The sequence below is a fragment of the Macaca fascicularis genome, chromosome 3, assembly GCF_037993035.2.
Source record: "Macaca fascicularis isolate 582-1 chromosome 3, T2T-MFA8v1.1".
In the NCBI taxonomy this organism is placed as follows: Eukaryota; Metazoa; Chordata; class Mammalia; order Primates; family Cercopithecidae; genus Macaca; species Macaca fascicularis.
Genome location: NC_088377.1, coordinates 36,870,393 through 36,897,571, shown reverse-complemented (window position 1 = coordinate 36,897,571; position 27,179 = coordinate 36,870,393). Strand labels below are relative to the sequence as shown.

Below are 27,179 nucleotides of genomic sequence, written 5' to 3'. Positions count from 1 at the left end.
ACTGTAGTAAACAATCTACTCCTAGATGAGGCACTCCAGTTTACTTTTTTGTTTTGCCCTCTTCACGTGCAATGGTTTTACATTACACTGCAGAAGTTGTGGCCTCATATCAGCAAGGTCACAGGATATAAGACAAAAACTCCCATATGCTAGCAATGAAGACACTGACACCAAAATTTAAAATACCATACTACTTACAATTGCTCCAAAGAAAATTAAGCTCTTAAGTGTAAAGCTACTGAAACATGTACAGGACTCATATACTGAAAACTAACAATGCTGATAAAAGAAATCAATGATGTAAACAAATGCTGAGACATACCATGTTCATAAATTGGAAGACACAACAAAGATGTCAATTCCAAAATTAATCTAAAGATTTGATGTAATTCCTACCAAAATCTCAGCAAGATTTTTTCCTAGATACAGAAAAGTGTATGCTAAAATTTATCTGAAAAGACAAAGGAACTACAATAACTAAAACAATTTTGAAAAAGAAAATAAAGGGACAATCATCAGCCTGCCTGATTTCAAAACTTATTATATAGCTGTAGTAATCAAGACAGTATATTATCAGCTGGGGGACGGGTACACAGATCAATGAAATAGAACAGAAAATGCAAAAACGGATAAAAAAAACATGTCCAAGTGATTTTTGGGAGCGATGCAAAAAAAATTCAATGGAGAAAAAATAGGCTTTTCAACAAATGGTGCAGGAGAAATTGCATATCCATGGGTTTAAAAGCAAAAAAAGAACCTCAACCATATACAAAAGTTAACTCAAAATGCGTCATGGACTTTAATGTGAAACATAAAACTACAGACCTTTAAAAAGAAAGTAACACAGGAGAAAATGTTCAGGATCCAAGGCCAGGCAGAATTCTTAGCCTCCACAGCAAAAGCATGATCCATAGAAGAAAATATTTATCAATTTGACTTCATCAAAATTAAAAACTTTTTCTATGCAAAAGACCTTGTTAAAAGTATGGAAATATAGTCTACAGAGTGAGAATATATTTGTAAGCCAAATGTTCAGCAAATGCCCAGTATTTAAAATATATAAAGAACTCTTAAAATTCAACAGTGAAAAACGATCCAGTTAGAAAATGGATAAAAGACATAAAGAAATGTTTCACTGAAAAGGATATACAGATGACAAATAAGCACATGAAAAAACAATGCTCAACATTAGGGGAATGCAAATTAAAACCAAAATAAGGTATCACCACATATCTCTCAGAATGGCCAAAATGAAAGATAATGGTAACACCAAATAATGATGAGGATGTGAAAATGGATCATTCACACACTTCTGGTGACAATGTAAAATAGTATACCACTTCAAAAAAGGTTTCTTAAACCAGGGGTCCCCAACCCCCAGGCCACCAACTGGTACCAGTCCGTGGCCTGTTAGGAACCAGGCTGCACAGCAGGAGGTGAGCAGTGGAGGAAGGAGCATTCCCGCCTGAGCGCCTCCTGTCAAATCAGCAGCAGCATTCGATTCTCAGAGGAGCGCAAACCCTACTGTGAACTGCACAGGTGAGGGATCTAGGCTGCATGCTTCTTGTGAAAATCTAATGCCTGATGACGTGAGGTGGAACAGTTTCATCCCAAAACCATCCACACCACCTCCCACCGCTGGTCCATGGAAAAATTGTCTTTGATGAAACCAGTCCCTGGTGCCAAAAAGGGTGGGGCCCACTGTCTTAAACAATAAACATATAATTAACATATGAGCCAACAACTGAATTCCTAGGCACTTATCACAGAAAAAAAAGGGTACACAATAAAACCTATAGAGAAACGTTTATAGCAACTTTATTTTAACAGCCAAAACATGGAAACAACCCAGATATCTTTAACAGGTGAATGGTTAAACAATCTGCGGTACACAGTTTCCATGGAACACTACTTAATAAAAAAGAAATGAACTACTGAAATACACAACAATCTAGATGAATCATCAGGGAACTATGCTGAGTGGAAAAAAAAAAAAAAGCAATATCCAAAGTATAATTCCATTTATATAACGTTTTTGAAATGATAAATTTATAGAAATGGAGAACAGATTCGTGGTTGCCGAGCAGTGTGGAAGGAAAGAGGAGAGATGGGTGTGGCTATAGAAGGGCAACATGAGAGATCCTTGTGGTGATGGAAATGTTGTTTCTTGACTATACAAAAGTCAATATCCTAGAGGTGACATCACTCCACATTTAACAAGATGCCACCACAAGGGGAAACTGATGAAGGGGGCAGAGGATTTCTCTGCATTATTTCTTATAACTGCGTGTGAATCTACAGTTGTCCTAAAATAAAATTAAGTGGATATTTTTAAGTGACTGAACTACACGGAAATGAAATGTTTATCATCCTAAAATTATCCAAGTTTTTCTCAGAAGTCTAATAACACACACATGGAAAACTATAAAAGTATAAATAATTCCAAAAAGTACCTTTTACATGGTACATGAAAATGTCTTCAGGGAAGAAAACTGGTTGTATATTCATTTAATTATCAACAAATATTGTTTTCCATTTTCAATATTATGTCACGCTGCAAAGTCCTGGCTTACAAAGTAAATACAAATTAATTTATCAAAATTAATTTTCAATCTTGTACATTTCTTCAGAAGTTTGAAAAGAAAAAAGTAATTATGTTTTTAAAATTTTTTTAATATTTTAATGAGGCTTGTAAAGATATAGGAAAAACTATGGAAAATTGGCATTCCTTTAGATATAGTAAATCCAAGAATAATTATGAATTTGGTGCTGTAAAAATTTTCTTCTGCTATATATTTACGATTAATCACCAAAATACTAGTCAAATAAGAATATTACCACGATAACAAAAAGGGAAGATTCAAAGAGGTGTTACATAAATCCTTTCCAAGAAAAGTCTTCAAAAAGATAGTCTTTAAAAAGGTGAAAGAAGTCTGCACTTACACTCAGCTCACACGTGCATGTGTGTACTGTACACACTGTGGTAACTGGCCACCTAATGCCTCAGGGATATATAGGGTTCTCCCAGGGTTGATTTCATCCAGATTCTATAGTAAGAGTTATTTATCACAGCAAAGTCCTCAGATCAAAATGCTATTACAAGAACTAGGTCCCTTCACTCAGAAAAATTATTTTTCTTTCCTTTCCTTTCTATCCTGCTTTAAAATCACAACAATAAACTTTAAATCCTTTAGGTCTGGGAGTTTTGCAATAAAGCGCGGTGCCAAGACATAACTCAATGTGGAGAAAATGAGGACTGCCACTGAAAATTTAATCTGCTCCAAGATAGATATATAATACTTAAAAGAGATTTTTTTAAATTGCCAGGTTGTGCATATGGCTTTACTTTCAGTATTATCCATATAGCACTTTAACCATCTTGGAAAATTCACTGGTTATTCTTGATTGATTGAGAATAGAAACGCACCTATACTGTGTATGGAACAATTGTTATTTCCTCCCGCTAATAAACCTGCAATAAATGCCCTATTTCATGTGACCAAAGGTGATTTCTAAGCCAATAGTTCTAAAAAGGTGGCAGCCACGGGGTAATTGATCAGGCACCATATCTTGCTTTTATTTCAAACTGCTTACTAAGATTTAGAAATAATTAAAATATAAACCAACGAGAGAGGGTAAAACTGTAGATTTAAATGTAGAGTGAATCAAAGGGCGGAGAACAAATAGAGAAGATGTGGGAAACGAAGAGGAGAGAGAAGAAAGAAACCCAAGGCAGGGAGACACACTGGGAGGGGAAGAGAAGCCAAGAGCAAGAAGTTGAAACAGAAAAAACAAGAACCACAGTTACCAGAAGGTGGGACAGGAAAGTGGAATAGAAGAACAAGTAACACAGAGGTCCCATGATAGAAATGCAAATATTCTCACCATTAGTGTTTAAAAATTTACTACCAATTTCAATTCGGGTTTTAAAATGAACGTTTTAAGGGACAGGGTCTCACTCTGTTGCCCAGGCGCGAGTGCGATCCTCCCGTTTCAATCTCCCAAAGTGTTGAGTTTACAGGCGTGAGCCACCACACCCGACCATAAATAATTGTAATAGAGAAAAAACTACAGCATCAATTGCATATATTTTCTAGGAATTTGTATGTGTTTAAGATGACTTAATCATCAATACGGTTTTTAAAGTATAACAGTTTGTCACTTTAAATTTCAACCAAAGGGGAAAGATGATGGATGTAACTGCCAATGCACCATTTTGTTTCTTCAGCACATATGCTAAAAATGGCGATTGGAGGCCTTACTATTCAAACGTGTTGAATAACCCATTGATATTCCATGCCAAATGCATCATATGACACATAGGCAGTACTAGTTCCAATATGGAAATTCCCCGAATTATAACTCCTCCCCTCTTTCCCAGCACTCACAATTACATAACAGAGTGGAGTCGTCTCTGCCTCTGTGGGAGGGGGGACTGCTAATACAGTCAGAATGACAGGACCAACAGCTTCTCACCCAGTGCCCCAGGATCAGACAGACCAGGTGACTGGGATAGTGACAGCAGTATTGGGCCAAGGTAACAAAACCTGGGACAATCAACCCAACACCAGCTTGTCATATATTCCTAAGAAGTTTTAAAACACCTGGGAAAGAAACATTTATATCTTTCAACAGCAATTTTCAAGTTATTTCTATCGAAAATATCAATAAACCTAAGGAGGCCCAATATTAACAAGAGAATCCACTCCCCCCTAAACACACACAAATTCAAATAACACTTCATTCATTAACATTATAAGCCTGGCATCTGAGTGGGACATCCCAGAGCTATATTTGCATAATGATATTCTGTTAAATCTAATTGCTTTAAAATACCCATTGTTCTTTGCACCTGTCTGATGAGAATCCGCCTCAGCAGTTCCTAAAATCTAGATAACTTAAGAGCTTCATTCAACAGATTGCATATAATTCAACAGATTGCCAAGCACCTGTTGTGTCAGGCACTTGGCCGGGGCTGTCCAAGAATATAGTTAGTAGTGTGACTCCTGACCTCTTGGAGCTTACATTCTACCACTGAATAAGAAAACTAATAAAAGTGGTTAGAATGTTAAAGCATGCTCTGGTCTAAGAATGCTGAAGGCCTTGAGATAAGAGGAAAAAAAAACTTCTCTTCTCCTGTCCCTCATGTTTTGCAGCTTACAAAGATGACAGCAGAATGGCAGAACCAGAAGCAAAACAAAGTGTTGTAATATTTTGCTTATAAAGCTTCTTTGTATGTCTGTTGCTGTAAATAAAGTCAGTAACTCCAAGGCAAGGTGGATGCCTCAAGATTCATTCAGCCATACAGAGCCTTCTCCATTTGCCCTAAGACTTCACGGGTCACGGGTACAGTAAGAATTCCTATCTCCAGGCCTTTATTACTGAACATTATTCCTTTCTCCAGAATGCCCTGGATAGTTGAATCCCCCAAAGAGTCCCACAACACCTGAAGATACTGTCTCACAATTACTGAACTCCTGAAAGTGAGGTTCACAATTGATACAGCTCGAGCGTCCTCACAGTGTGCCACCCAGGAGCCCAGCATCTCCTGGAGTGGAATGTCAGCACTAAGGGACCAGGCGGTGATCTTGTGGTGGGGACAGACACTTTAGAGGAGGTATCCAAAATCTTTATCTGAATGCATCCCTGGCCAGGTATAGAAATGCTCATCACAAACAAGCAAAAATAGACAACAATCAAAAAATTTAAAACTAAAGGCCTAGCCTCTGGGATTCTTTTAATAATATAGCCTGCTAGTATAGTTCCTAACTTGCCACCTTCCCTAAGGTATTGGCCGTATTTCTCAATTCTGTATGAAACAACAACAAAAAAAACATAACCTCAGACAAAAAGGGAATGTATTCACCATGCAAGTGGGAAGCCCTAGCATGGAGGACATCTACCATTCCAGAACCCAGATTCCTCGAGTGCCATCAGGCTCAAGCCTCCAGGCTCTGCTCCCTGTGTGTGCTACATTCTGCTTGGTGCCAGGAAGGCGGCCACTTGGCAGCCCACACACCACTAGCAATCCAACCAGAAAAGGCAGTCTCTCCCTGCTACTCCTACAGAAAAGCACCAAATGGGACTCCAGTTGACCTGGGGGATCACACGCCCATTCCTTGAACTAACGCTGTGTCTCCAAGGTGATGCCATAAGGTTCTATGAGGAAGAAAATGCCAGAAACAATCCCTGAGGAAACCAGCATAACTTTCAGAGTTCTTAGGAAAACAGACTGAAAACCAGGGCTCTGATTAAGATGTTCTTGGGAAAAAAACTGCACCAATGTTCCAAACCATGCCCTAGAAATGAGTTTACCCTATTCCTCTCCATAACAATCATTTAACACTATTTGAAATTGAAAAGAGGAAATAATAGTTAAAATGTTTAACATGTTTATCAAATGCTTGAAACCCACTTCATTCTGCCTCCATCTAGGACACATTCTTATTTGTTATAGCACAAGTGTATATAAAGGTCTCAAATTAAGTCTTCCAGGGGATGACTGCCAATTGGATTCATTCTCAAAATCAATATCAATGCCCAAAGCTGCTACAACCTTCAATCCTACAGAAAATTCTAGCTGCATGGTAATTCCTGAAAGCACTTAACTCTATTTCGAGATGGCCTTTATAGAAAAATTTTTGGAGACCTACCTTAACTTATGCTGTAAGCGTGAACATTGTGATGATGGCTGACTCTGGGCACACTACCTATGGTTTAGCCCTGGTCTCCAAGCAGCAGTGTCAGGGGGTGGGGTAGGGGGAGGCAGGGGGGAAGAGAAAAAAAAAAAACAAGAAAAAAAAGAACGTTGTAATGATTAGCTAATTGCAGCAAATATTTGCCCCTCATTAAAATAACTTCATATTAAAACAAATTGTCAGAGATCACCACTTCTAGTACAAGAAATGAATGAGGGCTGGGCATGGCGGCCCATGCCTCTAATTCCAGCACTTTGAGAGGTTGAGGCAGGCAGATCACTTGAGGTCAGGAGTGCGAGACTAGCATGGCCAACATGGTGAAACCCTGCTTCTACTAAAAATACAAAAATTAGCCGGGCATGGTGGCATGGACCTGTAGTCTCAGCTACTCAGGAAGCTGACGCAGGAGAATCACTGGAACCCAGGAGGCAGAGGTTGCAGTGAGCCGAGATCCTGTCATTGCACTCCAGCTTGGGACACAGAGTACGTCTCTGTCCACCCCCTCCCCGGCAAAAAAAGAAAAAAATAAAAATAAAAATAAAAATAAAAAATGACTGGGAACAGCTTATATGTCAATCCGTGAACATCATTAATGATTTAAAGTTTTATTATGCTACATCATTTATGTTACTATATACTTTTTATATTTTTAAAGCAAATATAATTTAGAACTACATCTACCACACATAACTAAGAGCCTGCAAAGGGGAAAATATGCTTAATCACAAATCATGAATCCAATAGCAAAGAAAGTTCACAGTTTATTGTTTGGTTTTTTAGAAGATACTGTCACTGGGGACTTTGTTTCTGTGTCAGGATCAAGTCATGGGAAGGAGAAAAGTGGAGGGAGGTGAGGGCCTAGGCAGGGAAAAAAGCAGAACGGGAGGCCCAAGACTGGTGAAGAAGGGGACTGGGCTGGGCGTGTGGCTCATGCCTGTCATCCCAGCACTTTGGGAGGCCGAGGCGGGAGGATTGCTTGAGCCCAGGTGTTCAAGACTGGCCTGGGCAACACGACAAGACCCCATCTTTACAAAAAAAAAAAAAGCGCCAGGTATCGTGGCATGCACCTGAAACCCAGCTACCAGAGAGACTGAGGTGGGAGGATCACCTGAGCCCAGGGAGGCTGAGGCGGGAGGGTCACCTGAGCCCAGGGAAACTGAGGCTGCAGTGAGCTGTGATCACACCACTGCACTCCAGCCTGGGCAATGGAGTGAGACCCTGTCTCAAAAAAAAAAAAAAAATCAAAAGAGGGGAGCAAGAGTAAAAAGACAGTGAAATATAAAATGCCAAATTCCTTAAGACTGTGAGTGTGCACATATACATCAACAACAAAAGCATCCAGAGTCTCTAAAAGATTAAATTATGTGACTTTACAAACACATGATTCCAACAGGAAAAGAAAGAGATGCTTAACTAAATTAATGCGGTCAAGCAGGTATTTTTCTGATGAGTTTAGATTTTTAAAGGAGATGTTTAACAGAAAGATGTATCTTTTTTTTTTTTGAGACAGAGTCTCGCTCTGTCACCTAGGCCAGAGTAGAGTCGTGCAATCTCGGTTCACTGCAACTTCTGCCTCTCGGGTTCAAGCGATTCTCCTGCCTCACCCTCCTGAGTAGCTGGGATTACAGGCATGCACCAGCATGCCCAGCTAATTTTTTGTATTTTTAGTAGAGATGGGGTTTCACCATGATGGTCAGGCTGGTCTCAAACTCCTGACCTCGTGATCCGCCTGCCTCAGCCTCCCAAAGTGCTAGGATTACAGGCCTGAGCCACCGTGCCCGGCCTCAGAAAGATATATTATTTGTATAAAATAATGCAGGGATCTCTAAAATTTCTAAAATTCCTATCAGGAAACAATGGCAAAATAAAACCAGGTTTGCAAAAATTGAAAAAGTTTCTCTTAATTATATTATATTGTAACAAACAATTACAGACAACACACTTAGTTCTATACCTACTTTCTTGGTCAGATAAAATTATCTTCAGAATACACACAGAAAATAAACATTGGAAAGAGAAAACTGAAATCCAACGGTAAACAAAAATAAAGGAGGGGATCTTAGATTGTCCAAATACACTGCAGCCTCCCAACTCGTATGAATTATAATACAGAGACTTGGGGATAAGTTCATAGAACACCTGCCTCAATCTTCAAAGAACGGTAACAAACACGAGGGCTTCCGGGAGCTGGCAGCGTCCTACTTCTTGATCTGCGCAACTGCCCAGATGTCTGTTTTACAGTTGGTTGAACTGCACATCTGCTTTATGCACTTTGTTATATTTCACCACCCACCTCCCCCCTAAAAAAAGAGGTTAAATCTAAAAGGTACAGGATGACTGGAGAAGGGCAAGCACTGTCTCAATTTTCCAAAACTACCGATATTTATATTTACTATGAATCCCTAGCAAGATTCTTACAAGAAAATAGCTTGTAAAAGCTAATGAGGCTGACATGGGAATTCATAAGATACAAGGCTGTGAAACTTCCTTTTTCAACCGTGTTATCTGTCTGGAACTAGGGCCTATAAGCACTATGAGATGTCTATTTGTTCAGCGCAGTCCTCATGACAATGGGGTGAGAGTGGAGGACAAGCTGGAGAAATACCATCAATGCTGGAACATGATCTAACTTTGAAGAGAGTAAAGAGAACGAACAGCAGGATCAAGTTCACTCTAGAGGGAAGACTCTGCAGACGTGCTGCAAAGTTCTATGCCCCGACCTCTCAACATCTGAAGGTAAGAATATAGGAGGCATAAAATAGCAGGTTTAATGAGTAATGAATTTGGGACTAATAGATGAGTTTAGAGGCTATTTCCTGAAATTAGGATCAGAAGCCTTTGTTAAAATATAAACTGCAACGACGGGTGTCTACAGGAATAGATTTGCGGGTGGAAAGTTGAGGGTATTCCCAGTGATGGCTTCTATTTCTTCTGTGAAAGGCACTGTGAAGATGGAGGGAACAGGGGACTGAGAAGAACGGGGAAGATCTAAGAAGCTGATGCAAAGAACGGGTAAGAAATCTAACTGGAAACACAATATAAGTATTAACATTTAGATTTACAAATGGCAGCCGGGCCCAGTGGCTCATGCCTGTAATTCCAAGCAACATGGGAGGCTGAGGCAGCAGAAGGATTCCTTGAGCACAGCAGTTTAGAGGCCACGGTGAGCTATGATCGCACCATTGCACTCCACCCTGGGCAACAGAGCAAGACCCCATCTCTAAATAAATAAATTTGCAAATCGCTAATGGGATATTTTCACAATTTTCTTAGTGGATAGCTACATTTTAAAAGTAACTCCATAATCTCTGTGAATGACGCATTTGTATTTTAAGAACTTTAGCTCTAATTTCAGAGAATATTAACAATTTTTAGATCCAAGACATTCTGAAATCTTCAGTTACTTTAACAGAAAAACACCTTGCTGCAAATTTTAATAAAGTATATCAATGGAATTAATAAATAACTTGACTAAGAAAGGACTAGATTTGGCCAGATACGTCCCACCCCAATTTAATCAAAGAAAATGAGAAAATAAACTGTAGCTTAATTATAATCATGTAATTAGAGCTTCCCCACAGACACAAGAAAGTAAACCACTTTCACATGTAATGAGTGTTGGCTGGTGGATTATTTTAAGCATCTATTGTTACACAGCAGTGAGGCCTCTTTAACATGATCAAGTATGTACAGTTTAAGTCCAATCATTTCCTTGGTTAGCTGTTTCATTCTGTTTTCATTTTGAGATATTCAAGCACAATCTAGTCCATAATATTTTGCCTTTATCCGTCAGGATATATTTGTAAAAGGGCAGAAGTTAACATATTAGCTAGCAAGGCTATTTAAATAATCTACCTGAGACCTATAAAGTCAATATTAATTCCCAATGAAACATAATTAACTTCTGCGATTTAATAAATGGGTAGCTTTGATATACATGAAAAAAATGTAGACTGATTACAGTTGAAAATTTTCTTTCAGGAGCTATTAAAACCACAAAATATGCTTACAATTGGAATGTTAAGACAGTTAACTTTGACTTTTATTATGTTACCTATACTTTTTTCACAGAAAACTCCAGAATAATCATTGGTACCAATGAAAAAGTATTTCAAACAACAACTTTTTCCTTATATTCAACTTTCCAGACATAAATGTAAGGCATAAAAAAGTCACACTGGTTTCTAATTGGTTCATAGCCCTGTTTTTTTATTTTTTTTTCCCCCTTTGACTTAATAATCTGAATGCTGGTTAAATGAAAAATGGTCTGATATGTGGCTATGGAGCCCGGTTCCAACACGAAATGTGCTCCTTGAGCAAGTCAGTTACCTCACTAACTTTCACCTCCAACCTCATGAGATGAGGACATGAAGACATACAGAAAGAATCTGCATGGAAACTGACATGCAGGACATGCTCAAACATGGGAGGCTGCTTTTTCTAGTGATCTTCTGGATGAAATCTACAGATAATGGTCCTTCACCAGCAAAAGGAAGCATGCTCCCTTTAACCATGAACTGTATCATCCATGTATGTTAATCGAGTCATCAATAGTTTCTATTCATGACAGGGGAAATATCATCCCTTGTAATAGGTCTGGCTTTGACAGGCAGCTTCACTAGTCATTCAGAAATAGACTGGGTAAACTGTTACAGAAACTACACACAGGGCATTGCTAATAAGAGCTACACATTACTTTTCCAATTTTACAAAGAGCATAAACAGAGAACATATGCCATTCTAATAATTCCCAGGAGTGGTATAAATGTAACTCGGCTCATTTGTGTTTTAATTTTTTTAGAAATTATGGTTACTTCAAAAATTGAGAGTCATGTGAGTTCCTATGTTCAGTATATTTTATAAACCCAAATATGGGCTAAGGTTATAGCAACTTTTATTCCAAATGCCATCAATTTTCAAAATAACCCCCAAGATGAAAGATACTCATCGAAGTTTGTAAGTGGCTATCCAGAATTAAGTCAAGCACTTTAAGAAAAGGACAGTAAAAAGGGATATAATCTACTTAATGGTTCTTGAATTCTTCCATGCCATTACTTACACCACTTACCTATCTATCCTCTACTTACAAAAGGGAACAATAACAGGAGACAAAATAGAAATAGAATCGCTGCAGGGGAAAAAAAGCTAAATTGGGATAATACAGAAAAAGTACTTTAAAAGAACTAATGATACGAAGGGATATGATCACCAGAAAAACATACATATCGACCAAACATTTCACATACCCTTTACGTCTTGTTTTCCCTCAAGACAGACCCTAACTACAACAAAGTATTCCCATGTAGAGCTTGTTCCAGCATCTATGATGCGACAAATTATTTCTTCAACTTGGTGTCCGTTCTGATTTAGATTCCCACTCTTCAAAAAATACAGGCCAGAACTCATTTCCTTAGCAGACACTGTGAATACCTCAATGTTTTCACGCTCCTCAAAACTTTAAAAAGAGAAGAGGGGGGAAAAAAAAAAAAAAGCATTTCCCTAGGTCACCAACAATCAGTAATAATCTGAAAAAATGAAAAATCTCTTCTTTTTCCTTCAGGAATGGAAATGGGAAGGAATGGTAAAACCCCAAACAGTGCATCTGTGAGAGTCCATGAGTGGCTCTGTTATTAAACATGGAAACAGAAATATCTACTTCAGCTTGTCTGAGCCTCAAATTTCCTTAGGTGTCCGTCTAAGAACACCTAAGTATAGGCACAGCTGGTCTATCAGCCTCTAAATAAAAACAAGAGCCACAGCCTGTGAACTAAGCTCTGGATGTAAATCTCGTGCTTTCAGTAAATCCACAGACCTCTCATTGTGGCACACCCTCCCTGCTACGAGCAGGAATAATCTCTTCCCCCATTTAGCTCAACTACTTTCCTAATCCCACGTACATGATCACTAGCCTCCTAAGAAGAATTCTCAAAAATACTGGGGATCTCGGGAATGTGTATCAAGTAGTTGGATATTAAAAAAAAACAACTTCCAAATCCTGACAATTTTTACAGTTACTAGGGTCAGAAGTACAGTGATTTTGTATTTAAGTGATAGATTTTTCCATTTTGTAAAACTTTTTAAATGAAACTTTTATAATTAAATTATATATTTATATATTTATAAAATTATATATTATACATTATAAGAAATATATTTCTTAATTTCTCAAATACAAGGATTTTCCTGTTATCTTTTGGTTGATTCCTTCTATAATTTCATAAGAAAAATACATGATTTTAATCATTTGAAATTTATCAATACTTGCTTTATAGTCCTATATGTAATCAATGTCAGATGTTCCATGTGCTTGAAAAGAATGGATTATATAGGAACTGTAATATTCTGTGAATGTCCGTGAGGTCAAATTTGTTAATTAATCATGTTCGTTAAGTCTTCCATATCCTAAGTTTTCTGCAAGTCGTATTATTCAGAAAGGTATGTTAACTTCCCAGTAGGATTGTGCATTCAGCTATTTTTCTTCTGTTTCTGTATATTTTTGCTTTATATAATATGTACCTATATCTGAACTGAACCTTTTACCACTGTACAGTGATCCTCTTCATCTATAATGCCTTTTGCCTTGATTTCTATTTTGTCTGATATCAACATGTTATACCAGCTTTATTTTGCTTAAAGCCTGAAATATAATTTTCCATTATTTTGCCTTCTGTATCTTTGTTTTTAGATACGCTTCTTGTAAACCTAGTATGTCAGATGTCTTTAATCCAATCTGACCTGCCTTTTAGCAGAATCCTCTAGTCTATTTACATTTATTGTAATTACTGACACCCGGATTTATAACTATCATGTTATTGTGTGCTCTCTGTTTTTCCTGCCTCCTCTATACTCTCTTTGTAGTAGACAATGGTGTTAAGGTCCATTTTCTAAGTTTTCTCCTTGTGTTGAGTAATATCAGTAAGTTGTTAGATAAAATGATTCACCAACTTTTATTATTTATATGTCTTAATATAACTTGCCTAAATTCTCATACTTCTAGTTGATAGCAAAACACAGGACATAAAATCTTTATGAAATTACAATACAACTACCATCTGGTCTTTAAGATTAACCAACCTATGGAAGTACAAGGCTGTCCATTAAAAATGACAACAGTAGGCTCTCAGAACTGCTGCAGCTTAGGCAGTAACCAAGCTGCTTGCACATTTTTTCTTCTGGTTTTATCCAATGAAACTAAGGTATATTATCACAAAATAGATATCTACTTATGTATGTAGTATCAAATATTATCGATGCTTGGGGCAACCAGGTATCACTAATTATGTTTACCCTATCATAATTCTCCTTTAATACCCAGCTCAAAATAAAAACCAGTTAAAGCCGAGGTCTTCAGAAGCTAAACGGTGTCATTCCACTTTTAATGGGGGGAAAAAACTATTTTAACAGTCCTACTAATTTTTTTAAGTGTTACACAAACGATCACACAATAAGATAAATCATGAAAAGTAAACAAGCCAGTACAAACCCTAGCATCATGACACAGTAAATACGATATTGGTGACTGCAGAAGGAAAAGATGAGACATCACCAGGAAAAGGTTTTCCCAGACACCTCACTGACTGGTGGTTCGAGGTAAGATCATTAGCCCTGAGGCCCAAAGGCTCTATCACGGTCTAGAGTTGATCAGGAAAAATGCTTCAGGGCAAAGTTAAAGACAATCAATTATAAAAAAGCAAAATAGCATATTATCAGTATTATTAATTTACAAGAAAATAACCACCAAGAAGACTGAATACTGAACTCCTCTGGTCAATGTAATCTGTCTCACTAGATAAACTACACTAGAGAACAGATAATAATCAGATATGTGCTGAGTAAATTTGGAATCACAACAAAGGGATTTACTGGTTTCAAAAGTTCATGGCATCACACTGCATCCATTTCCATTGTGAGAATATGCCTGCCTTAGGATACGGTCCCCAAATAAATAATGCCTACATAAACACTAATAAACTTTGTTTTTTTTTTCCCCACACTCACTGTTAAATGACAACTTTTTTTCCTATGTGGCACATCCATCCAGTTTTATGATAGACTGAATGTCACCCTCTCTCTCCTTCTTAGATCCATTATATACTGATTGACTTAAAATGGTTTACCTCTCCTAAGCCAAACTTACTGTTATTAGGTACCTTACCCATCCATCACCAATAGCATGACCTTTTGTTATCATGCTACATTAAAAAGCAGGCGTAAATGTAAGAGGCACAAAGTCCCCAAACTTCATCCTCCACCTGCTACTTCCTCAAGAGTCCAACACTGCCCAAGGAGTAAACCTTCTGTAACTACCAATCCAGGATGTGGTCTATAAGATACACATACTCTTAGGCCGGGCACTGTGGCTCATGCCTGTAATCCCAGCACTTTGGGAGGCCGAGGCAGGCGGATCATGAGGTCAGGAGATCGAGACCATCCTGGCTAACATGTTGAAACCCCACCTCTACTAAAAATACAAAAAAAATCAGTCAGGCATGGTGACAGGCACCTGTAGTCCCAGCTACTCACGAGGCTGAGGCAGGAGAATGGTGTGAAACCAGGAGGCAGAGCTTGCAGTGAGCCGAGATGGGGCCACTGCACTCCAGCCTGGGCAACAGAGGGAGACTCAGTCTCAAAAAAAAAAAAAAAAAAAAAAAAGAAAAGAAAGAAAGAAAAAAGATACACGTACTCTGGCCCAAAAAGGCAAGTATGACTTCAGAGTTGCCTTGCCTGTATCCTTCGCTTGCTTAATCCTCTGCCCCCACAAGGCTGGTCTCCCCAGAACACAGGCCTAGCCAGCTCCTTCATGAACACTGTGTTCAGTCACTCAGGTCCAACAGTCAAGCACAGTTCCATCCAACAGTAACCTCCTCCCTCCCCAGCCCCATTCCCCTTCCGGTTGGAGGAGCAGGCTTCTTTTTCAGATGACTAACTCCAAGAATGATGTTCTCTTTAAGTGATAACGAGCCATAGTCTAATAAGGGTGAGACTCTGCTCTTCCCACAAAACCACAGCGCTCATAAAGTCAAAGGTATACATCTAAATAGGGTATTGTATGTATTGTTTTTGTTGTTGTTGTTGTTTTAAACTGCAACCGCAGGGCAGCCGAAGGCAATGGGGGATTGAGGAAGGAGGCAGCAAAAGTAGGAGAGGGGCAAGAATCCAGAAGGGAAATGAGAACGACAAAACCGAAGTGCACTTCAACATGCTGCTGCCAAAGGGGTAAAAAGGAGAAAGTGCAGACCAGTCACATAAATGCCACAGTGACATGCATAAAAACGTGAGGGGCACACTCCAGGGACAGAGCCTGACAACATGACAAGCTACATGGCATCAAACTCTTTCATGTGACAGGCAGCTTTTCACATGTGCATCTTAAGACTGGAACTTCCTATAGATAAACCTTATGGAGTTAATAAAAGCAAAAGCCATCCTCTATTCAGTGTTTGCCGCCATGTTCCAGGCATAGTACTTGGCACTCTTTATCATTTCATTTCATTTGATCAGCTCGGAAAGTCCTCCAAATGACTATTTTTAAAAAAATAACAGCTCACTTTTTGAAAAATAACTTCGACTTTTATTTCAGATTTGGGGGTACATATACAGGTTACATGAGAGTACTGAATGATGCAGAGGTTTGGGGTGCAGACGATCCCATCGCCCAGGGAGTGGGCATAGTACCCAACAGGTAGGTTTTCACCGCACTCCGTCTTCCTCCCTCCCGCTCTAGTAGTCTCAAGTCTCTATTGTTGCCATCTTTATGTCCATATGTACGTACGCGACGGTTAGTTCCCACTGACAAGAACGTGTCGTTTTTGGTTTTCTGTTCCTGTGTTAATTCACTAAGGACCTCCAGCTGCATCCACCTTGCTGCAAATGACATGATTTTTTTGTTTTTTGTGGTCACATAGTAGTCCATGATGTATATGAACGGCTCACATGTATTGCACACTTACCTTCATGACTGTGAGTCAGGTACTGGTATTAATCCAGCTTACAGTGGAAAAAGCTGAGTCAGAGAGGGTAAAAAAATTGCCTAGGATCACACAGTTATCAAGCAGTGAAGCCAAGAATCAAACCCAAGCAGTAAACCTGGGCTATGCATTAAAACCTAAGTTCATGACCATTGAGCTTTGCTGTCTCTGATGTAAACAGCGTCCCCACTTTAGAGATGAGAGAGATTTAGGGAGGTAAACACACCAAGGCCTCACAGAAGTGCAGGGCTGAGCTAGGACCTGAATCCACCTAGTCTCTGTTATAACACTCCTCTCATTGTGGAATTATACATATTTAAGTACTTATGAAGCAAGATACTTACATTTAAAGTGAATCTCCACTTATTTTCAGGGACTCACTTCACAAAAGGAAAAAAAAAAACATATTTAGTGTGTTTGTAACTGGCTAGACACTAAGCCACACTCTAGTGCATTAATTATTCCCTGGGAATTAATAAAGTACTTAAGAAACTTGTATTAACTCTTTCAGGCCACAGGGGTACCATTCAGTGAACTGAATTCTTAATCTACTAAAATGGTACCCGGGAGGTTCGGAAGAACATAACTTCCTCTGAGGGCATGGGGAGAAAAAACTTGTAAAGCCACTTAGGAATATAAACTAAATTCAGAACAAAATTAAAAACCAAGCTACAGGGAAATACTGTTCTAGTGGATTAGCCTCTGGCCCTAAAAATTTGTCAGAAATGAAACACGGAGGTTGGAAATATCGAGGGATCGCAAATCACCTTCGACGGCACATTCGAGCCCAATGGCTAGGGCCCTGGAGCCTTGACTGCAGTAATCAGAAAACAGGTAAAAAGTTACTTTGTTCCAACTTCATCAGGTACTTCTTGGAAAGGCATAGTAAAGGCAACAGCTTTATGACATCACCAGATCTCCAACTGGTATCCAACATATCTTCCCATTTTTTTCTTGCGGCCTCCTCACCTGGGGGTTCTGACCTATCAGCCTGTCTGCCAGAAATATTCCTCCCACTGTCCCATAGTGGCAGCACATCACTAACCACAGGTCTCCAGCAATCTAAATCTTATTGCATGTGTTATATGCTCAAGACAATATAAACACTACTAATGCAAAATTAGGCTCTTTCACCTATAAAAATATTGCACCATATACTAAAGCATATAAGATGTGTGTCAAGTATTGTCAGAGAACTACAAAACTGCTGAAAGAATATTAAAAAAAAAAAAAACTAGTTTGTGCAACTGGAAAAGAGTTCTTGGAAGAAGTGGCATCAAGTTCAACTCCACTTACTAGGCTAACATCTGGATGCAAGAGGCAGTGAAAGGAAGCAGAGGGAATGGCATGGGCAACCCACAGAAGCACAAAGATGTGAAGTCTTTTAGGGAACAGCAAGAATTTAACTGTAGACTTTAGTGTATGAAGTGAAACTCTCCAATTAGTTTAGTAGAGGAGGAGGAGAATAAATAATTCTCTAAGGGCTGGGTGCAGTAGCTCATGCCTATAATTCTAGCACTTTGGGAGGCTGAAGCAGGATCACTTGAGCCCAGGAGTTCGAGACCAGCCTGGGCAACATATCAAACACTGCTATACCAAAAAATATATATATATATAAATACACACATATACATATATACACACACATACATATATATATACGTATATATATACACATATATACATGCATATATACACACATGTATATATGTATGTACTTGTATATGTGTATATACATATATGTGTATACACACATATATACACATATATATACACACACACACACACCCACACCCAAAAAAAAATTAACCGGGTGTGGGAGTGTATGCCTGCAGTCCCAACTACTCAGGACGCTAAGGCAGAAGGATTGCCTGAGCCGGAGTTGGAGGCTGCAGTGAGTCATGATCACACCACTGAGCTCCAGCCTGGGTGACAGAGTGAGACCCTGACTATTAAAAAAATAAAAATAAATGAATGTTAACTCTATTACTATTACCACAAGGGTACCAGACAGCACAGCACACTTGTAGAATCTGAAGTAGCGTCATCGATCAGGACCATACGTACATTGCAGTGCCGGCAGGAAGGAGAGACAAGGTGGAGCCTAGGAAGAAAGTGAAGCTAGATGAACAGCCTTGCACGGAGGCTCACAGGAGCTCCACTAGCCCAGGTGACACCTCTCAGTGAACTGGAAAGGTCCCCACCCACGGAAACCAGCCCCAGAGCTGTAGACCAGCTGGCAGGACTCCTCTTCTCGCTGGTGCCCACATGCAGGGCACAATCAGCTTTATTACGAGCAGCAGTTGTGCATGCACAGGAGTCTGAATTTTATTCTTAAGACAGTAGGAACCTCCCTGAAAGATTGTAAGCAGAAGAGTATGCAGTATCACAAGTTGCAATGTGGACAAATTGAGACTCCAAATCTTAAAAATTAGACCCAAAAACATTTTATCTAGGAGTACAAGTGCCAGAAACATCTAACAATGGGGTTATTCTAAAAGAATTGTTTTAATTATTATGCTTAAAAGAGAGAAAACAAGAACTGAATAACTGCGGCGGGTGATGACACTGCAATTCCAACAGACTGAGAACGCTTGACTACCGACGTCACAGCAGCCCAAGCTTTGTCATCTAGACAGGGTGACCTGCATATCCTAAAGGATCAAACATTACTGCAAGAAGCTATTTAATACGAGAAATCTAAAATTTCATGGAACGTCATTTACTACCGAGGAGGAAATACTCCAGAGAAGCAGTGAAACAGGAAAGAGATGGCAAGGCATCGTCTGGGAAAACAGATAACGCTGAGGGGTCTTTTCAGCTGTGCCACCATCCTGGAATTTGGGTTTCCGTAAACATGTTACAAGCCCTGATACGTTACTACAACTCCCATCTTCAAATCAGAAATAATTTCCTGGAAAAAATGAAAACTCATGTTATTGAATGATGGGGTTTCCTGCCATTTAAATAAAATGGCATTGCAAATCATGCTTACTGTAAGAATGTATAAGTTAAATATATTTAATATGTTAATGTCACCGAGTAGGATTTTACATAATTTTTTTCAGGAAATTCTCATCTCACAATGACAGCTACTTTGGTTTGTTGACAGACTATGTTTATATTAAAACATTATTCAGTCTCTTTTTAATCTCATTTGTTTCCTAACATACGTCAGGTCCCAGTATCTTTTCTCAATGTATTCTCTTGAAGATATTTAAGCTGTGAAAATATTATTTATCTGGAACAAGTCAGGTCCTAGAGAAACCAGGAAATAGATATCAGCATAAGCATTTTTGCTATAAAATCCATAAGTTATCTGAAAATAAAATCCTCCAAAACCAAAATGCAGTTTCTAATGACATTCCCTCTGTGTACTTCAATGCAGCAGTGATCAAACCACATTCCGTGGAGACCTGAAGTTCTACAGCAATAGTTCAAAGACTTCTATAAACGCTTAATTTCTTGCAGCATGTTTTAAAACCTGTAATAAAGCACAACAGTCATAATCAGATGGGTACTATTCAAATTTTTACGTAAGCTGTCCCCAAAGCACTACCCTGTGTGGTAGGTCAATTTGTGCTTGTGTGGACCTGGAAATGAAGCATCTCTTGTTATTACTGTACAACAGTAAGACTTGCAGTAATCCTGTCATTAACTACAAAGGCTCACCACTCATCATTTTCTGAATTTAGGACTGCTGAACTTTTATGTTCACTCTCACAGAACTCACTACCAGGTACACTCTTGCAGTATATGTGAAAAGGTAAACCATACACTAGACAGGGCTCAGCCCCATCTGACTGAAACGTGCTTTCAGCATGCCATTACGTTCAGTCCAGCAACAACAAAGAAGAACATGATATCCACCTATTCTGAGATGGTAATGTAGTTTTAACGTTTGTTGCCAAATTTGGGGTCTTTTCTATTTATGATAACAAGAGCAACTGTCACATTTTTATTCAGTGTGGAAATAAACTATGTACAATTCCTCTTTAAGCTTCCATATCAACATAAGCAAAGCACATCTTGAAATTAAAAGAGAAACTGTTTTCAAAAGCTAACAACTGCTACTACTTAAGTCAGTCAGAATTTTCTTAGATATACAACGGGAAAAAAAAAATGGATCCTGAGCTAGGTACAGAGCTTTAGCTTTGCAAGATAAAAGCAGCTGTGGTGACTAGATGCACAACAATGTGAATGTATTTGATGCTACTGAACTGTATACTTAATGTTTCAGATGAAAAATTAGGATGTATTTCACCACAATTTTTAAAACTTTTTAAATTGTACATGTAGGGAGTTTTTCATTGTTCACTTTTTACTCTGTATTCTCTAATCCTGAAGACATTTAATTCTGTAGACTTCTTTCCCTGCACTTAGTTTTCATTGTGTCCATAGGCTTTGGTACGAAACATTCCTTTTATTGCTTTGTCTGATCGAACTAAACTTAATGAAAATTTACATGCATTTCTGGTTTTGTTTTTTGTTTTGGTGGTATGTGTTTAGCAACTATGTTTAGTATCTATACACCTTCACTGTTTATCCTCTCATAAATGATGTCTTTTATCAATAATGTATCCTGTAATATGTTTACTGCTTTCAACTGGCAGTCTCAACTGATCTGATATCAACACTGTCATTCTGTTTTTTGTGTTTGTACGGTATCTTTTCGGCCATCTCTTCACTTTCATCTTCCTCTTTAACCACTGAAGTGTTATTTGTTATCAGCTGTATTTTAAGGCACTTTCCAATTTTGTCTTCTAATAGAAGTCAGTCCATTCACATTTAATTAAACTTTTTATTAGGAGATAATTATAGATTCACAAGCAGTTGTAAGAAATACTACCAAGAGATCCCATTCACCCTTGACCAAGTTTCCCACAACAACGACACTTTGAATAGCTAGTGCAACACCACATACAGGATATTGACACTGATACAGCCAAGATACAGTATTTCCACCACCACAAGGATCCCTCATGTCACCCCTTCATTACCACATCCATGTCCTTCCTACTCTCTTCTGCTCTTCAGCCACTGGAAGTCACTAATCCACTTCTAGAATTTTGTCATTTCATAAATATTACATCAGTGGAATTATACAGCATATAACCTTTTAGCATAGGCTTTTTATCACTCGACATGGAGATTCACAGGAGGTGCATCAATACTTTGGCCCTTTTTATTGTGAGAAGTAATCACGATGCAGATGTACTATGGTTTAATAATGTGTCCACTGAAGGACATCCGGGCTGTTTCCTGTATAGAGGTATTTATTAAAAATAAAGCTTCTCTAAGCATTGCTGTACAGGTTCTTGCATGATTATGTGTTCATTTCTCTGAGATAACTGTCCAAGAGTACACCTGCCAAGTTGTATGGTAGTTCTACGTTTTTTATAAGAAACCGCCAAACTGTTTTCTAGAGTGGCTGTACCATTTTACATTCCCACTAGCAATGTATGAGCAATGTTTCTCTGCATCTTCACCAACATTTGTTGTCTTTTTATTATTATTTCAGCCATTTAGCAGAAGTTTTCTCCCTATGGCTTTAATTTCCATTTCCCTAATGGCTAGTGATACTGAATGAATGTCTTTTTCTGTGATTATTTGCCACTTAAATATCCTCTTTGGTGAAAAGTCTGTTGCTGTCTTTTGTCCATTTTCTAACTGAACTGTTTTTTCCTATTGAATTTTGAAAGTTCTTTACATATTCTAGATACTAGTCTCTTGGCAGATAAATTGAATGCAAATATTTTCTACCCGTCTGTAGCTTGTCTTTCCATCCTCTTAATATGCTCTTCCATGGAGAAAAAGTCTTTAACAGGTTCTAACTTACCAAGTTTTTCTTTTATGGATTGTGATTTTGGTATCAAGACTAAGAACTTATTACTTAGTTCTGGATTCTGAAGACTTCTTCCTTTTTTCTGAGATGGAGTTTCGCTCTTGTTGCCCAGGCTGGAGCGCAATCTCGGCTCACGGCAACCTCCACCTCCCAAGTTCAAGCGATTCTCCTGCCTCAGCCTCTCAAGTAGCTGCAATCACAGGCATGCCTCACTAATTTTGTATTTTTAGTAGAGATGGTGTTTCTCCATGTTGGTCAGGAACTCCCGACCTCAGGTGATCCACCCGCCTCAGCCTCCCAAAGGTCTGTGATTACAGGCATGAGCCACCGCGCCCGGCCGACTTTCTCCTTTTTTCCCTAAGAGTTTTACAATTTTACATTTATGTCCATAATCTATTTTGAGCTAATTTTGTATCAAATATAAAATTTAGATCAAGGTTGATCATTTTGTCTATGAATGTCCAATTTCTGCTCCAACACCATTTGTTAAGAATATTAATCTATCAGTGAATTGCTTTTTCACCTTTGTCAAAAATTAATTTGGCATATTTATCTTTTAGTTCTCTATTGCACCGCATTAATCTGTGTATCTTGATTACTATCACTACAGGGGAAAGCTTTAATATCAGCGTGATTCCAACTACTTTATTCTTTTACAAGATCGTTTTAGTCATTCTGGGGCCTATGCCTTTCCATACAAGTTTTTCAATAATCTTTTTATGTATCTACCAAAAATCTTTGCTGGGATTTTATGTAGGAACTGCATAAAAGCTATGATAATTCAGGCAGAACTGACATATTAACCATGTTGAATATTCCAGTATGTCAATATGGCTGGTGGCAACATTTGGGTCCTCTGATTTGTTTCATCAGTGTTTTGTAATTTTCAGCACAAATATCCTATACATGTTGAAGTTTATATCTTTTTCATAATTTTTAAAACATAAATGGCATTGTGTTTTTAATTTCAGTTTCTGCATATTTGTTGTTAGGGTATAGAAACATGGTTTTTGTGTTGATCCTGTATGCAGCAACTATGCTGAATTCCTCGGTTCCAGAAGTTTTCTTCTAGATTTCTTAGGATGAACAATGATGTAACCCATAAACTGGGACTGTTTTGCTCTTGTCTTTTAGTACTACAGTTTTGGACAGCAAAGGTAAGACTGAATATCCTGGCCTTGTTCCCAACCTGAGAGGAAAGACATTCCATCTTTCATTATGGAGTATGGTCTTACCTGGAGGAGGCTTTTGTTAGATGCTCTTTATCTAGCTGAAAAAGTTCTTTATTGCTAGTTTTCTGAATTTTTAATCACGAATGAATGCTGGATTTTGTCAGATGCTTTTAATGAGTCAACTGATACTGATTTTTCTTTGGTGTGTTGATATTGTGGATTGCATTGATTTTTGAATGCTGAATCTTGCATGGCTGGCATAAATCCCATTTGGTCATGTTAAATATTAATTACTCGATTTGATTTGCTAATATTTTCTTGAGGATCATTGCCTTTAAGTTCATTAGCGATAATGAACTGTGGAGTTCCTTTTTTGCAGTCTCTGATTTTGCTGTCAGGGTAATACCAGACTCACAAAATGACTTTGTAGGTCTTCTCTGTTTTCTAGAAGAGATTGAATAAAACTGGTGTTACTTCTTCTTTAAATGTTGGTAAATTGTCCAGTGAAACCATCTGGGCCCAGAGATTTTTTTTTTCTTTTTTTTAAGGAGCATTTCAATTAAGAATTCAATTTCTTTAATGGCTTTTAACATTACTGTATACCTTGTTTTATTGCACTTTATTGTGCTTCATAGATGATTTTTTTTTTTTTTTTTTTTTTTTTTTTTTTTTTTTTTTGAGATGGAGTCTCGCTCTGTTTCCCAGGCTCCATGGAGTGCAGTGGCCCAATCTCAGCTCACTGCAAGCTCCGCCTCCCGGGTTCATGCCACTCTCCTGCCTCAGCCTCCTGAGTAGCTGGGACTACAGGTGCCTGCCACCATACCCCACTATTTCTTTGATATTTTTAGTAGAGACAGGGTTTCACAGTGTTATCCAGGATGGTCTCAATCTCCTGACCTTGTGATCCACCCATCTTGGCCTCCCAAAGTGCTGGAATTACAGCCGTGAGCCACCGCGCCTGGCCAATTTTTTTTATTTTACTTATATTTTCTTACAAATTGAAGATTAGTGACATCAGCACCATTTTTCCAAAAGCATGTGCTCACTTGTGTCAGCATTGTCTAGCAACAATTAGTGTATTTTTAGACAAAATGTTATTGCTCTCTATAGAGTAAATATAACTTCTATATATACTGGGAAACCACTTTCTGTGACTCCTTTTATTGCCCTATTTGGTTTACTGCAGTAGTCTGAAACCAAATCCGCCACATCTCTGAGGTATGCCTACGTTCTGATTGTCTATTTTGTCTTGGTTGAGTTTTAGTAGGCTTTAGTTTTTAAGAAAAACTAAAATAAAAAGCTAACTAAAACTAAATATATTTCCTCTGTGTTGTCAAATTTACGAGCACAAAGTTATTTGTGGCATTTCCTATTTATCCTTTTAATGGCTGCAGCCTCTGTAGTGATATCCTCTATTTCATTCCTGATCACTGATTTGGGTCTGACTCCTCTTTATCTGTGTCAGTCTTGCTAGTAATTTAACAATTTCATTGATCTTTTCAAAGAAACAGCTTTTTGTGATTCTTCTTTTCCCTCTTTTCATTGACTCCTGCTCTTCATTCTGCTTGCTTAGGTTTGTTTTGCTGTTTTCTATTTTCTTGAGGTAGGAGCTTAGATTGACTTGAGACCTTTCTACTTTTCAACTTAATTTATAATACTTAGTGCTATACATTTCCCTCTTGGGACTGCTTTAAGCTACATTCCACATATTTAATAATGTATTTTTCATTTTTATGTTTAACATTTTCCTTTGAGACTGACCCATGGTTTATGAATTTGTTTAGAGATTTTCCTGTTGCTTTTACTATTTTTAGTTTGATTCCATTATTGTCACAGAACAAATTCTGTAGGATTTCAATCCTTTTACATGTTTTATTTTTTAGCCCAGGATAATGTCTATAATGTCCCATGGGCCCTTAGAAAGTCGGATATTCTATTGTTTTGGGGTAAAGTGTTCTAAATGTCGGATTCTGTTGGTCAACTGTGTAAGTCCTATATTCTTGCTGATTTGGTGTATAATTTTACTAATTGCTAAGACTATGGTGTTTAAGACTTCAGTTATTGGCCGGGCGCGGTGGCTCAAGTCTGTAATCCCAGCACTTTGGGAGGCCGAGACGGGTGGATCACGAGGTCAGGAGATCGAGACCATCCTGGCTAACACGGTGAAACCCCGTCTCTACTAAAAATACAAAAAAAAAAACTAGCCGGGCGAGGTGGCGGGCACCTGTAGTCCTAGCTACTCGGGAGGCTGAGGCAGGAGAATGGCGGGAACCCGGGAGGCGGAGCTTGCAGTGAGCTGAGATCCGGCCACTGCACTTCAGCCTGGGCGACAGAGCGAGACTCCGTCTCAAAAAAAAAAAAAAAAAAAAAGACTTCAGTTATTTATTACATTTATTTACATGTATGGAGTATTTGTTAAATTTATTTCTCCTTTCAGCTCTATCAGTTTTTGCTTCATGTATTTTGAGGCTCTGTTTGGTGTGTACATATTTAGGATTACTATGTCTTCCTAATGTGTTCATTCTTTGATCCTTATGTCTCGGTCTTTAGTAATTTTATTTATTCTGAAATTGTTTTTTAAATGTTAATATGGCCACTCTTGTTTAAATTCATGTTTGCATGGCATATCTTTTTCCATCCTTTACTTTCAACCTACCTATGTCATTGGTTTAAGAGAATTTCTTGAACAACATAGTTTTGGATCATGTTTTCTTAACCACTGTGCCAATCTCTATCCTGTAATAGGTGTATTCAGACCATCTATATTTAAGCCAATTATTAGTATGACAAGCCTAAGCCTGCCATTTAATTATTTGTTATTTTGTTTTTTCTGTTTCTCCTTTCTTCCTATGGATTATGTCAGTTTTTTTAATAATTTCACCTTGATTTATTCATAGTGCTGGAGTGTATCACTCAGTTTTCATAATGGCTGCTCTAAGGACCACAATAAGCATATGTAACTCATCACACTCTACTGGTATCAACATTTTTACCAGCACAAGCAATAGGAAAAACAGGCTTCCACACTTCTATGTAAGTTGCCTTTACTCTCCCCACCTTTTTTTTTTTAAACACAGTCCAGAGTTTTTGGTTGTTTGTTTTTTGGGGTTTAACACCTATCATGCCATGTATTCATAGGGGAGAGGCCCCAGCAGCTCAGGTTCCTCTCCACTGCCTCTCACAAAGTGTGCTTCTCTGGGAACAGGCTGACTCTTCAGCTGAACCCTAGTACCCTTCTCTTTGGCTTCCTTCTTTTTCTGATCATTTTCCTTCACATGTTTCAGGAAACTATCTTGGCTCTTAAGAGTGCTTAATGTGTTCAACATGCACATTAGTTCTCTTGGCAAGAATCGTGCCCCGACCTTGTTTGTTTACAACGCCAACAGCATGCTGAGTAACATCGTAGACTCTTCCAGTTTTGCCATGGTAACACTTGTGGGGCTTCCTTTCTGAAGAGTACCCACATTCCCTTGATGTCTCCAATAACACCTTTCTT

The 27,179-nt window shown here is 38.3% G+C and overlaps 1 protein-coding gene and 1 long non-coding RNA gene across 8 annotated transcripts in view; one reads left to right on the top strand and one right to left on the bottom strand.

The window, feature by feature from the left end:
- SDK1 (sidekick cell adhesion molecule 1) overlaps positions 1-27,179 on the bottom strand; it is a 963,824-nt gene that overhangs the window by 899,750 nt on the left and 36,895 nt on the right. The window lies entirely within an intron of this gene.
- LOC141409822 (uncharacterized) lies at positions 9,007-16,380 on the top strand. Of its 2 annotated transcripts, none has more exons than XR_012432174.1 (3): positions 9,007-9,434; positions 9,639-9,710; positions 16,279-16,380. It is a non-coding gene; the product is annotated as an uncharacterized lncRNA (long non-coding RNA). The 2 variants fall into 2 exon arrangements; XR_012432175.1 differs by lacking the exon at positions 16,279-16,380 and adding an exon at positions 10,770-10,882 and having other exon boundaries at positions 9,251-9,434.